Raw genomic sequence first — 13254 nt, 5'->3', positions numbered from 1 at the left:
ACATATATACCATTCACAAGGAATGTACCATTAACCACATTGTTGTCTGGTTGAGCCTGGCGGGCGTTGATGTTGAAAGCACGTCCGCGGGCTGCTGGCTGCTGCTGTGGCTCTTGCTTCACCACTCTGCTGGGGCACATGTTTGCAAAGTGGTTGGGATCACCACATGCAAAGCAAGCTCTAGCGTGAGCAGCGGGTGCATGAGCTGCTTATTGGCCCTGGGGAGCAGGAAGGAGAGCTTGTGGTGCAGGAGCTTGACCTTGAGCTGAAGCTGGAGCTTGGCGAGGACCGGTACGGCAATTGGAAATAAAGTGGCCGTACAGGTTGTAGTGAACACAAAATCTGCAACTAATCCCAGTAGGATGATGATAAGTGCAGGTAGGGCAGAGCGGGTGAGGACCAGTATATGCACGCTTGGCCGGCGGTGCATTGGTCACTGGGGCCGCTACTTGAAGGTTCTAGGGTTGCGATTGAGCAGAAACAGCTTGGAGCGGAGCGGCGGTAACAGCACAATTCTTGCTACTCTTGTTGTTGTTGTTCTTTCTCTTGCCGCGGGAGGACTTTGAAGCTTGCGGTGCGGCGGCGGTTTTAGCGGTGGGAGTAGTGGTAACTTGGTGAAGATTCTTGGAGGCTTTATCAAAGTAACCAGCCCTAACTCGCTTGTCGTTAATCTCGGCAGCGAGCAGGAAGGTTTCCTCGATATTTGTCGTCTTCGCGGCTTTCACGGCCACATAATCCGGTAAAGCATGGATGTATTTCTTGATGGTGATCTCGGGGGTAGTAACTTGGCCCAGACAAATGATACTCAGCTGCTTAAAGCGGGCAGTTAAACCAGCGTTGTTGCCACCCTCTTGCTTGATGTGCCAGAACTCGTCCTCCAGCTTCTGAAGCTCGTGGGGAGGGCATAACTCTTTCATCATGATGTCCTTTAACTCATCCCATGTAAGCCCATAGGCTGCATCATTCCAACGCTTGTTTCTTTCGGCAGTCCACCAGTCCAGAGCCCTGGACTGGAAAACGCCAGTGGTGTTAACAGTGAGTAGGTTTTCAGCACAGTCGCTTTGGCGCAGGGTGACTTCAATAGAATCGAACCATTGAAACATGGTAGTAGGTCCATCTTCTCCAGTGAATTCTTTGGGACCGTAGGCTTTAAACTGCTGTAAGCTAAAAGTACCCTTCGGTGAGTGGGTCCTTGATTCCTCAGAGGACTTGCTAGCGTTTTCATTCAGCTCGCTGACAATTTGCGGGATAACTTTAGCCATCTGCTTAGCGACGAGAGCAGCGATGCGTTTGTCCTCATGGTTACGACGAGCGGAGCGAGCAGTGTGCGATCCAAATGATGACATTGTCTGCAATAGACATCGCCACAGGATTCAGACACTATATGTCGAATCTCTCATCACAACATACTACTAAAGCTCAGTAACACGTTTAGCACGTAATCAAGTAGGGCACGTAAACACGTAGGCACATAAACACGTATACACATAATCACATAGCTCGCTGAAACCATATTTTACACTATATTTTGCACGCATTCACCTACATATATTGCACGTATTCACCTATCCTTCACAGCCGCGTAAGCGATCGAGAGTTGCATGTGCGATTAGTGATCTTGCGAGTAACATAGCATGCGATTTGTTAACGTTTTGGGATAAATGTGATGTGTGAGGTGAGCGTGTTGATCAAAGCGAAAGGCGAAAAGCGTATAAATCACCAAAAATCGAAGCACATAAACATGTAAAACCACATAAAACACATAAAATTTCCACATAAAAGTGAGAAATCCAGAATCGAAACACATAAAATCGAGGATAGATTGTCTTGGCTTGATAGACGTCAACTACCCAAAGTGGTTCGACTATTCCCAAGGACTTTGTGTACATACTTTGGCCTTCTGGACTGTGCTCTCGGCTCAATCCGGGCGATCGGCTCGCATCCTTCCAGTTACAGCGTGACTTTAAGTCGTTGGAGTCCGTCGAGACTTTGGTGAGAGTTTCGTAAAACCAAAATAGAGAGCGAAATAAGTCGTCGAGGTTCGGGTTTCACCCCTAACTTAACAACTACGTTTCGGTTTTGATGAGATAGAGAGGAAAATTTGCATCGAATTATGGATTTCAATCCCGATTCAACGTAAATTCTCGTGTTTATAGTAATAAAGTTGCGTCGAACAAGCGATCTGATCGAGAGTTTGCGGTTTTCACACCTAGTATCGGTCTAATCACTCGTTCATTTTCGAAAATTTGTGCAGTGTGCGAGCCTTAAGAAGGCTATGTGATAGTGTACAGCGAGTGTGAGCGAGAATAGCAAGTAAGCTCGTACAGAACCCCTACAGGGTTTGCACAAGTCGGTCTATAGGTACTTAGACTATAGACTAGGTTGTTTCTAAGACATCGAACCGGACTAGGTCGAATCTTGCCTAATTCCCTATAGTTATGGCTCAGATACCAATCTGTCACACCCCAACTGATGGCGGAAACATCAGGGCGTGACACTGAGCGAAACAGATTGTCCAAGAGAAATCCATAACAACTAAAATTACCAGATATTTAACATTTTACCATACCACAATATATCAAATAAAAGCAGTTATTACAGACATTGTTTTCTCAAAGACAGATAAAATGTTACGACAACTCTGATTTTATTAGATTTGTTTATAGAATCCATCCTAGCTTGATTCCAGTAAGTAACAAGCAAAGCATCCTAAAGACCTGTCACATATGTTAAAATAGAGGTCAATACACATAGTGTAAAGGTGAGTATACAAGTTTAATAGTATAATAGATAGCGAAATCGTTTACGCATAACCAGCATGTAACATGTAGCAAGTGAAGCTAGTAGGTTATCGACAATGAAATATGCACAGACGTGACTACGAGTTGTAGAGTGCGCAACACATATCACCACTATGACACGTGAAGAAATACCCTTAGCAACCACTGTCCACGACAGGTGTTGAGTCCAAACTATAGTACTATCATTGCTAAGGTGTCAGGCAACAATCACTGTGTAAACATAACATACAAGCATTCATCGAATAACACGTATAACATGTGAGAGCGATTAGCGTATAAAAATGTGTTTGCGTTGTGTGGTCGATGTGATTTAGTATAATAACGTATGTAACACCCAAAAGTGTGTAAAGCAAAAAGGGATCGAGTATACTCACAGATAGTTTTTAATAAATAAACACTGTCTTGGATTGAAGGGAGCGCTGGAAAGTTAGCCTAATTACAGAACGATAGCATAAGCGAAGAACGGCACGTTAAACGGTGCAAGTGAACAAAATGACAAAGGGTCACCCGTTCGGATGATAATCCGTATGGATGGTCATTCGATCGGATGACAATCCGTACGGATGGTCATCCGGACGGATGGCCATTCGGTCGGATTGTCCTTCGTTTGGGATGGATGTGTTTGTGTATGATGGCTTTGAAGTTTTCATTGTAGCATTTTTGAAAACAGAGAAGTATCTCTACCTTTCAGGTCGTCCGGTCGTCCGGTCGGATGGCCGTTCACTCGGATGGCGATCCGTTCAGCGAGACATTTCTCAGAGAACAAGTTCACAGCAGGATTGGTCATTCGATCGGATGTGTCACACCCCAACCAATGGCGGAATCATCGGAGTGGGACTAGTTCGAGATTGTAAGAGACTTCATAACACTATTTGTGACAATATTTAATTCAACCATTTTCATTCATAACCAAATTGTCAAATATTACAAGGAAAATTCAAATAATAACATTGTTCATAACATAAACATAACAAAATTTGATACAACAGTTTAAGCCTAAACGTCTAAGTGAGTATCTAGGCATCATTGCTAATCCATTTCATAGCATCACCAATCCTCAAACTGTAACATGTTTAAAATACAATTCAATGCAAAAGCAAAGGCGAGTATACAAGTTTAAGAATAAGTATAAGTATAAGTTTAAAAGTTTAAAATGAATCCACATGGCAACTTAGTTTATACAAGAGCATGATACAAGGCATGCAATATTTCTAGTCAACCCTCTGTTTACGCAAAATGATATAATTCTACATGACCTCTCGTTCACGGGTGGTGCGTTACTCTTATAGCGCTATACATGTTAAATGGAGGCTCACACAAGCTAATGACTAAAGTATCACATAAGAGTCACCCAAGTATAAGCATCAAAGTATAACAACATAGCATTCATGTATAAGGATTGTTTTCGTGCAAGTATAAAGTTTAAAGTTTAAGTGTGATTTAATAATTTAACATGTTATACCCCAAAAGTGGTAAACATAAAAAGGGGGTTTGCGAGTATACTCACGGTTTTGCAAGTCTTCTACTTGTGAATCCACGAGTGAGTTGTAGTGGGAGGTTGGAACACCAAGTCCTTCCTAGCGAAGAAACAAAGTGTATGAGTAACGGAGATTAACGGTAGATTAAGGATTTAGGAAATTAAGACACAAGAACATATGTACACGAAAGTAATCATCCTTTAACACAAAGTACTTGTTTTTGACACTATGAAACCTCAAGGGGTTAATGTTTTCATGAGTGATATACTCATTAGAATCATAACAAGTCTTATGTCTTAGATGATGTTATTCTAACACTTTGACGAATGAACACAAGTTCACCATCAACTGTTCGAATATTGAATAGTATATATATATATATAAGTATTATATGTATTACTATATCCAATAGTCAAGCATGAGGTAGAAGATTAAATCTCCATTTAGGTACCTCTAAGTTTCATGGAAGTCATGTAGGAGGTAGGAAGAGAAGTCTTCCATTTAGGTACCTCTAAGTGTTCACCACTACACTTGATGTAAAAACATACAAGGAGGGTCATGAACTATGAATAATACAAGAATATAAACAACTACACTATAAGAAGTCATCAAGCAATGTGGAAATTTTATGTTGGACAACCCAAGTTAGTCCATAATCACACCTACATTAAGTCTTGGACTTAAACATTACTTGTGGATTAAAAAACCTAAACAAAACAGAATGTATATGAGGTTTAACCTCTAATTTTGAATGTCTCAACCTTGTTTTTAAGCCTAACTAACCATAGAAGTGGTTATAAGCATAAGGACATAGGTTTGAGATGAGTTAGACTCAAGTTGAACAAGTTTAGTAAAGATTAGATGAAATCAGAAATGAATAGTGAACTTTGGAGCCTTTTTGCCAGAGTTCCAGGGACTTATTTACTGTGGAAAACCCATGGAATCGAAGCTAAGGTCAATCCAAGCACATAGGAAAAAGAATGAGCTAAAACGGACAAGAAACGAGTGAGTTATGCTCACTTTAGTGAAGAAGGATGCTTCTATCCGAACTTGTGCTTGCAGCTACAATTTTGGTGATCTGAGAGAGTTGTGAGGATGTTTGTAAAGTGAAAATGGCTTGGGGAAGCTTGGGTTTATATAGGGAAGGATTAGGGTGGGTCCTAGTTGTGTATTTAATGCCCAAGACCCGTTTAAACTCAAAATAAACTCAAATCCCGCTCAAAATAGCGAAATGAAAAGAGGGAACTGATCTGGAGGCTTATTCACGGCTAGCGAAGGACGAGGAGGTGGTCTTCGCGGATGGAAACAAGGGACAAGGCTGAAGTTTCATTTAATTGCAATTTGGCCCCTCAAGTTTGCTAATTAGGGTTTAAAGGTGTTTTAGGGACTGTTTTCTCCATAAAAGCGTAGTATAAATGTAAATTAAGTATGAGGAACATAAACCAAGTATGATTAAGTGTATGAATGTCGTAATCAAGTTTCGCATACGTTCAAAAGACGTTTTATGCATAAATTTCACATATTTGCAAGTTTAGCACATAGTTTCCAAGAATTATGATTAAGCATCAATTGTTTCAGGAAATTGAATGTATGAGCATTTAAAAAGTATGTACAACATGAATTTAACAAAATACGAGTTTTATTTATGATCCAAGTCTCGGATTTTACAACGATTACAAAGAAAGAACGATTACATGAACACAAGACTTCCAAAAATAGTAATATACACAAGACTTGCTATAAATGGAAAGTACAAAGAAGTAGGGCATTACAGTCTCCCCTCCTTTAGGGAATTTCATCCCAAAATTTAGGTAGATGCAACGTCGAACATGTATGGATACTTGGTCTTCATATCACTCTCGAGTTCTGATGCGTGTCGTGTGTTATCGGTTTTTATATATATTTTAAGCCCGTTTACACTTTTTTTAGCCAAGTTTTAAATTTATAAAACTAGATATTTACTAACACTAAACACACATATGGGCAAGTGCACCCATCGTGGACGTAGTATAGTGTTGGTAAGATACCGAGGTCATCCAAGGACACAAGAGCTTTTAGTACCGGTTTATCCTCAACGTCTAACCAAATCAAAAAGTTAGAAAAAGGTTTTAAACTGGAAAAATAAAACTAACTAAAATGCTGGAAAGTTAAAAATAAAAGTAAAAACAGATAGACAAGATGAATCACTTGGATCCGACTCGTGTGTAGTGTAACCTTTGATTATTTTCGCACTTTTGCACTTTTTAAGAGATTATCTTAGTTATTGTAGTAGGCCCCTCTTTTGAAGGTGACGTTCCCTTCAACCCAGTAGTTTGAGTCAGCAAGGATACAATCCTAAAGGGTCGGATTATTGAAAGATTATTAATTAAGTTATTAATGCATAATGTGGTAGGCCCCTCTTTTGAAGGTGACGTTACCCTCGGCTAAGTAGTCTGAGTCAGCAGAGATACAGTCCTAAGTAGCCGGGTTAAAGTTTTAATAGTAGTTTACATATGAGGGGATCAAAGAGTTTGGACCCCCGCCATCCAATACCAGTGGGTATTGAAGGAGGTCCTACTAAATTTGACCCAGGTCCTTTGCAGGATCTATACACTGAACAATGGCAAGACTCTAACCAAACCGTTACCTTAACCCCCGACCAGGTAGCCAACATATCTCCATATAGACCGTGGAGATATGAATGGTGAAAATCTTTTATTTTATATAGACAGTAAAATAATGCCAAGACACCACGGACAAACGATAAGGAATAATCACCTTCAACATAAGAAACTAGTTATTAAAGTCATTAATACATAACCAAATAAAACATGCGAAAAGATTAAAAATAAAAAGTATTACACTAAACACTTGTCATCACCAAATGATGTAAGAGACTTAGGCAAACATGGCCTTTGATTGTCAAGAACTCTTACGATCAATCTTGGATCCCGAGACGACTCACACACTCTATGATGGACAATGGATGATGGTGGTGGATGATGGTGTTGTGATGGTGGTGGGTGAAATGTGAAAGGTGGTGTGCCTAGAGATGAGTTGCAAAGTGATCCAAGCACTCCTATTTATAGGCTGAACAGAAGCTCGGGCATGGCCCCGTGTCCATCCCTCTTCTCTTTCTTCATTAATTGCAATTTGGCTGTATTGGTTGACCACGCCCCTGTGTCCGCTGAGCATGACCCCGTGTGCAGAAGCGTATCTGTACTATCAAGATTTCCTCAGATTATGCGAATCTAAGAGTTGACCACGGCCCCGTGTCCGCTGAGCACGACCCCGTGGTGGGCGATAGAAGCTTATACAACTTTGTCTTTTCTGCTGACACTTGGGCACACCCCCGTGCTCATTGAGCACGGGGCGTGTTCAGCCTTCTGTTTACTTGGGAAGATGCTGTCAGGGGGTCGGGCATTCCACGTTTGTTCCTTTGCTTGTATTTATGTTAGATTTAGCTGCCTTTTTGCTTCTTTTGTTTATTTGAGCTCATTTAATCCTGAAAATACAAAAGGAAGACAAAAACACACTTTTTCCAACATTAGTACTAAAAAGGGGTTAGTTTTATGCCTTAATTGATGTAATTTATTTGTTGCATTTTGTGCACATCAAATACCCCCATACTTGAATCTTTGCTTGTCCTCAAGAAAAACTCTTTATAATGTGGCTTTACACTCCCAAATGGAATGGGTTGAAGAGAAGGTTTTTGGGCTTGTCATAGAGTGTCGGGTTTCCAAGATTTTTATTAGGTTTTATTTTTATTTATTTACAATCCTATTCATCATGATTTATTAAAAACATTTCATAAGATAAATTACTTATTAGGGCATAACATGCCTTTTTAAAATTCCATTTATATACAAGTTCACATACCTCACGGGGGATCACTCAACACTCGGCCGAAGATGTATTTTTAGTGATTCACTCGAGAGCGGCATGGAACTTACTTCTACCATAAGCTTGCCAAGCAATCAATCTTCCTCCTTTTTAACTATACACCTTTGTAAATATCAACAGGACTTTTGGGGTGAAGGGTTAGGCTTGGGCTAAAGGTGGGTGGTTGGGTTACTGGTTAGTAAAAAGGGCGAAAGGCGTAAAAAGCATCGGTTTTTCGGAGGACTTTTTATTTTTCATAATTCTTTATTTTGATGAAGCATTTCTTTCAAACAAAGTTATTATTTGTTTGTTTATTTCTTTTGGCTTCATCATCATCATAAAATTTTTATTTTTATTTTTTTATTTTTATTTTTATTTTTATTTTTATTTTTTTATTTTTTTCATGCAAGTCATAAGAAAACCGAGCCTTGTTACTAAAATAAAGGGTTAAAAATGAAAAAAGGGTTTTGGTGGGTAAAAGGGTGTTTGTTTTGGGTCAAGAAATGAAAAGGTTTAGGCTCAAAGGGGTTAACTAGGGGGATTTTGGGTAGGTGGTTAAAAAAAAGAAAATAATGGTGTAGAAATGAAAAAAGGGTTAGTCTTAATGCCTCTATCATTTACTTACTCAGGTTTAAGTTGGTTAGGACCGGGAATGTATCGTCGTGGCAAGTTCTAGAGTCATAAGAACCAAGCGGCTATTCACACAAGAAACGAAAAATGAGCATTTAGTTTTAAGGATATGTATTTGTTTGCTCAATAAAGGCTCAAAACTCACTTTTGTGGGAATGGGTTTTTATGTGATCAAGTATATATAATCAAATTTTAACTAAACTTGTTATGCCGTTTTCAAAATTTTCTTATGTTGGATCTTTTTATCACGACGATATCAGTTGTAAATTTGTAAAAACATAACCTTTTAAAGCTTGTAATTTCCAACTTAAACTAAGACAAGTAAAAAATGAAAATTTTTGAAAAACATTTGGGGTGATTAGCGGTTCCAATAGAGTTTTGTGTAAGGCTTGTGATTAGGACTTGCAAAAATTCAAGTTTTAGCATCCCCCCCCCACACACTTGAATTACACATTGTCCTCAATGTGTCCCAAAAATAAGTTTTTAGGTTGATTGAATGTGTAAACGGTGTAAAAAAGCAAAAATTGATGTTACTGGGCGTCTGGACACGGCCCCGTGTTCAGATCGCCAGTAACACAAGTTTAAAAAGAAACAGAAGCCTGGGCACGGGGGCGTGTTCAGTGAGCACGCCCCATGTCCAGTTACCTGAACTGGGTATTTCTTGCAGATTGTGCAGCACGGGGCTGTGTTGGGCGGGCACGGCCCGTGCTGAACCTGCTGTAATGAAGAAAAATCTTTCGGGACGTCCTGTTTTCGTGCATGGGGCGCTGGTGCAAGTTTCCCTTGTTATCCTTTACCATCCCGCGTGTGTTTTATTCCTGAAAATTATAACTAAACTAGAAAACATAAAAATTAATCTAAACTAAGGATAGTTCCACGGAATGCCTCCGGGGTGCGCCACATTTATAATGGTCCTTGGCTAAACTCAAAGCCTGATCATATGTTACCCAAGTGGGATGTTTTGCATCCCATGCTACACCGTCGAAGAGCATCATCCAAACTTGAGTCAATGACCTTCATGTAGTTGACCGGGTCTTCGTCTTCTACTCTTTTTTCCAACTACAAACTTCATTTCCTCATCCCCAATCCGCAATGTTAGTGTTCCATCATTCATATCTACCACTTCTTGGGCCGTAGCTAGGAATGGCCTCCCTAGGATGAGTGGTACTTCGGCATCTTCATCCATATCTAGTATGACAAAGTCGGCCGGAAAGACAAATTCGCCGACTTTGACCAATAGATTTTCGGCAACACCTTGTGGATATTTGACGGATCTATCGGCAAGTTGTATACTTATTTTTGTAGGGCTTGTTTTTCCTAAGCCGAGCCGGTTGAACATTGATGAGGGCATGAGGTTGATGCTTGCCCCGAGATCGGCTAGTGCATTACAAATGGGGGATTTCCCAATCGAGCAAGGAATTGTGAAGCTTCCAGGGTCAAGCTTCTTTTGTGGGAGTTTGTTGAGTAGTAAGGCTGAGCACTCTTCGCCTAAATTAACTAATTACAATGATTCAATTTTCCTTTTATGGGTGAGGATGTCCCTAATAAATTTTGAATACCTAGGCATTTGAGTTAGGACTTCGATAAATGGAATATTAACATGAAATTGTTTTAATAAACTCTCGAATTTTGCGAATTGCTCGTCGATCTTTTGGCGAATTAACCGACCGGGGTATGGAACTGTAGGAGTCTTAGTAGGCTCTTGAGTTGGTGGAAAAGCCTTCTCTTGTTGGGGCGTGGGTGGAGTCGTGGCTTGGCTCGATTGGCTTCTTTCAGATGGCGGTAATGGAGCCTCTTCGGGACCCACGGTACGGTTTCTTAAGGTGATAAGATGTACTTGTGCTTTTGGGTTGGTTTCGGTATTACTTGGTAACGCGCCTTATGGTCTCTCGGAGAAATTCTGAGCTATTTGATTTAATTGTTTTTCAACGTCTTGAATACTAGCTTGTTGATTTCTAAAATTCGACTCCAATTGTTGAAATGGATCCGAGTTTTTCTTTTTGGTGTCGGAGATGAGGTGAGATATAGTATCTTCAAGCCTTTCTCGTCCACCTTGTTGTTGAGAGAAATTTTGTGACTTGATTCTTGGTTGTTGAAAGTTTGTTCGTTGGTTTGAATTTTGTTGGTTACTACCATTTCCGGGGTCTCTCCAACCAAGGTTAGGGTGGTTACGCCACCCTTGGTTGTAGGTACCCGTTGGGGGACCCGATGGCCTAGGTCTATTATCAATGTAGTTTACCGAGTCTGTTTGATCATCTATTTCTTTCATACAACTCCAATTTTCATGTGGCCCACCACACCCTTCACAAGCCATGACCGAAGCTGTTTTTGTCATTTCTAGCTTTTTTATTTTTGAAGAAAGGGCCTCGATTTGGGCTTGTAAAGAAGTGCTTTCATCAACCTTATGGGCGCCCGGGGCAATAGATTTATTGCCTCAGGGGGTGTGCCACTGAAAACTGGTTTGAGCAATTTCCTCAATTTGAGTATATATTCATTTGGGCGACGATTACCTAAAAGTCCCCCAGAGCTAGAGTCAAGTGTTTGTCTTGTGTGTGGCAACAACCCATTGTAGAAAGTGGATACTTGTTGCCAAACCGCAAGACCTTGATGAGGACACTTTCTTAGTAGCTAGTTGAACCTTTCCCAAGTTTCATATAAGGAATCCCCATCCTCTTGTGAATATGTATTAATTTCAGTCATTAGTTTAGCCGTTTTAGCAGGAGGGAAATACTTATATAAAAACTTTTGGGCCAGTTCATCCCAGGTGTTTACTGAGCCAACTGGGAGGGCATTAAGCCAAGCCTTAGCTCGGTCTTTTAGCGAAAATGGAAACATTCGAAGGCGGATGGCGTCGTTTGATGCTCCATTGATCCGAAAGGTATCACATATTTCTAAGAAATTAGTAATATGTAGATGGGGATCCTCGTCCGCAAGCCCATGGAAGGTCGCAGAGTTTTGAAGCATTTGTATCAAATGTGGCCGAAGTTCGAAGTTCTTGGCTTAGACATTTGGTGCATTGATAGCGGCGCCAAGATTACCTACGGTGGGTCGTAGGTAATCCATGAGGGTACATTGGTCCAACATTGGAAGTGGGTCCCCCGAAACTTTCTCTTGCTTTTTAGCTTTAAGTCTTTTTCTTAGAAAGCGTTCGGGTTCGTCTAGGGGTTCTTTTACATCTCTACTAGAACTGGAGCTCATACACTACGTGGAAAGTTCAGATGTGGCGCCTGGGTTCCTAGTCTTGCAATAGAAAGAAAAAAAAACGTTGGTCAGAAGCTTCACCACGGCCCCGTGTTCAGCTGAACACGGCCCGTGGTCGGAGATACAGTGATTGTTTTTCGGATTCCTGTTACTTGGGAGTTCGACACGGCCCCGTATTGCACCGACACGGCCCTGTGTTCAACTCTCTGTAACTCGGAAAATAAAAACTGCCAGTAACCATAATGGGCACGGCCCGTGTCCGACCAGGCACGACCCGTGCTGAACTCTGCAGAAGCTGAAAATTACAAAAAATCCTAAAAAACAGAAAAAAAATATAAAAAAACGATTTGGCCGTTGATTCCTAACTTTCTTAAAATCCTTGTGTCCCCGGCAGCGGCGCCAAAAACTTGATGCGTGTCGTGTGTTATAGGTTTTTATATATATTTTAAGCTCGTTTACACTTTTTTTAGCCAAGTTTTAAATTTATAAAACACGATATTTACTAACACTAAACACACATATGGGCAAGTGCACCCATCGTGGACGTAGTATAGTGTTGGTAAGATACCGAGGTCGTCCAAGGACACAAGAGCTTTTAGTACCAGTTTATCCTCAACGTCTAACCAAATCAAAAAGTTAGAAAAAGGTTTTAAACTGGAAAAATAAAACTAACTAAAATGCTGAAAAATAAAAATAAAAGTAAAAACAGATAGACAAGATGAATCACTTGGATCCGACTCGTGTATAGTGTAACCTTTGATTATTTCCGCACTTTTGCACTTTTTAAGAGATTATCTTAGTTATTGTAGTAGGCCCCTCTTTTGAAGGTGACGTTACCCTCAACCCAGTAGCTTGAGTCAGCAAGGATACAATCCTAAAGGGTCGGATTATTGAAAGATAATTAATTAAGTTATTAATGCATAATGTGGTAGGCCCCTCTTTTGAAGGTGACGTTACCCTCGGCTAAGTAGTCTGAGTCAGCAGAGATACAGTCCTAAGTAGCCGGGTTAAAGTTTTAATAGTAGCTTACATATGAGGGGATCAAAGAGTTTGGACCCCCGCCATCCAATACTAGTGGGTATTGAAGGAGGTCCTACTAAATTTGACCCAGGTCCTTTGCAGGATCTATACACTGAACAATGGCAAGACTCTAACCAAACCGTTACCTTAACCCCCAACCAGGTAGCCAACATATCTCCATATAGACCGTGGAGATATGAATGGTGAAAATCTTTTATTTTATATAGACAGTAAAATAATGCCAAGACACCACAGACAAACGA

General features: G+C 40.5%; 1 non-coding gene across 1 annotated transcript; it reads left to right on the top strand.

Moving 5' to 3' along the window:
* Positions 1 to 11369: 11369 nt before the first annotated feature.
* Positions 11370 to 11476, top strand: LOC118483553. The gene has a single exon (XR_004870844.1). It is a non-coding gene; the product is annotated as a small nucleolar RNA R71 (small nucleolar RNA).
* Positions 11477 to 13254: the final 1778 nt, after the last annotated feature.

This window comes from Helianthus annuus, chromosome 10 (genome assembly GCF_002127325.2).
Source record: "Helianthus annuus cultivar XRQ/B chromosome 10, HanXRQr2.0-SUNRISE, whole genome shotgun sequence".
Classification (NCBI taxonomy): domain Eukaryota; kingdom Viridiplantae; phylum Streptophyta; class Magnoliopsida; order Asterales; family Asteraceae; genus Helianthus; species Helianthus annuus.
Note: the sequence above shows the minus strand (reverse complement) of the source record. Positions and strands in the feature narration are given on the sequence as shown.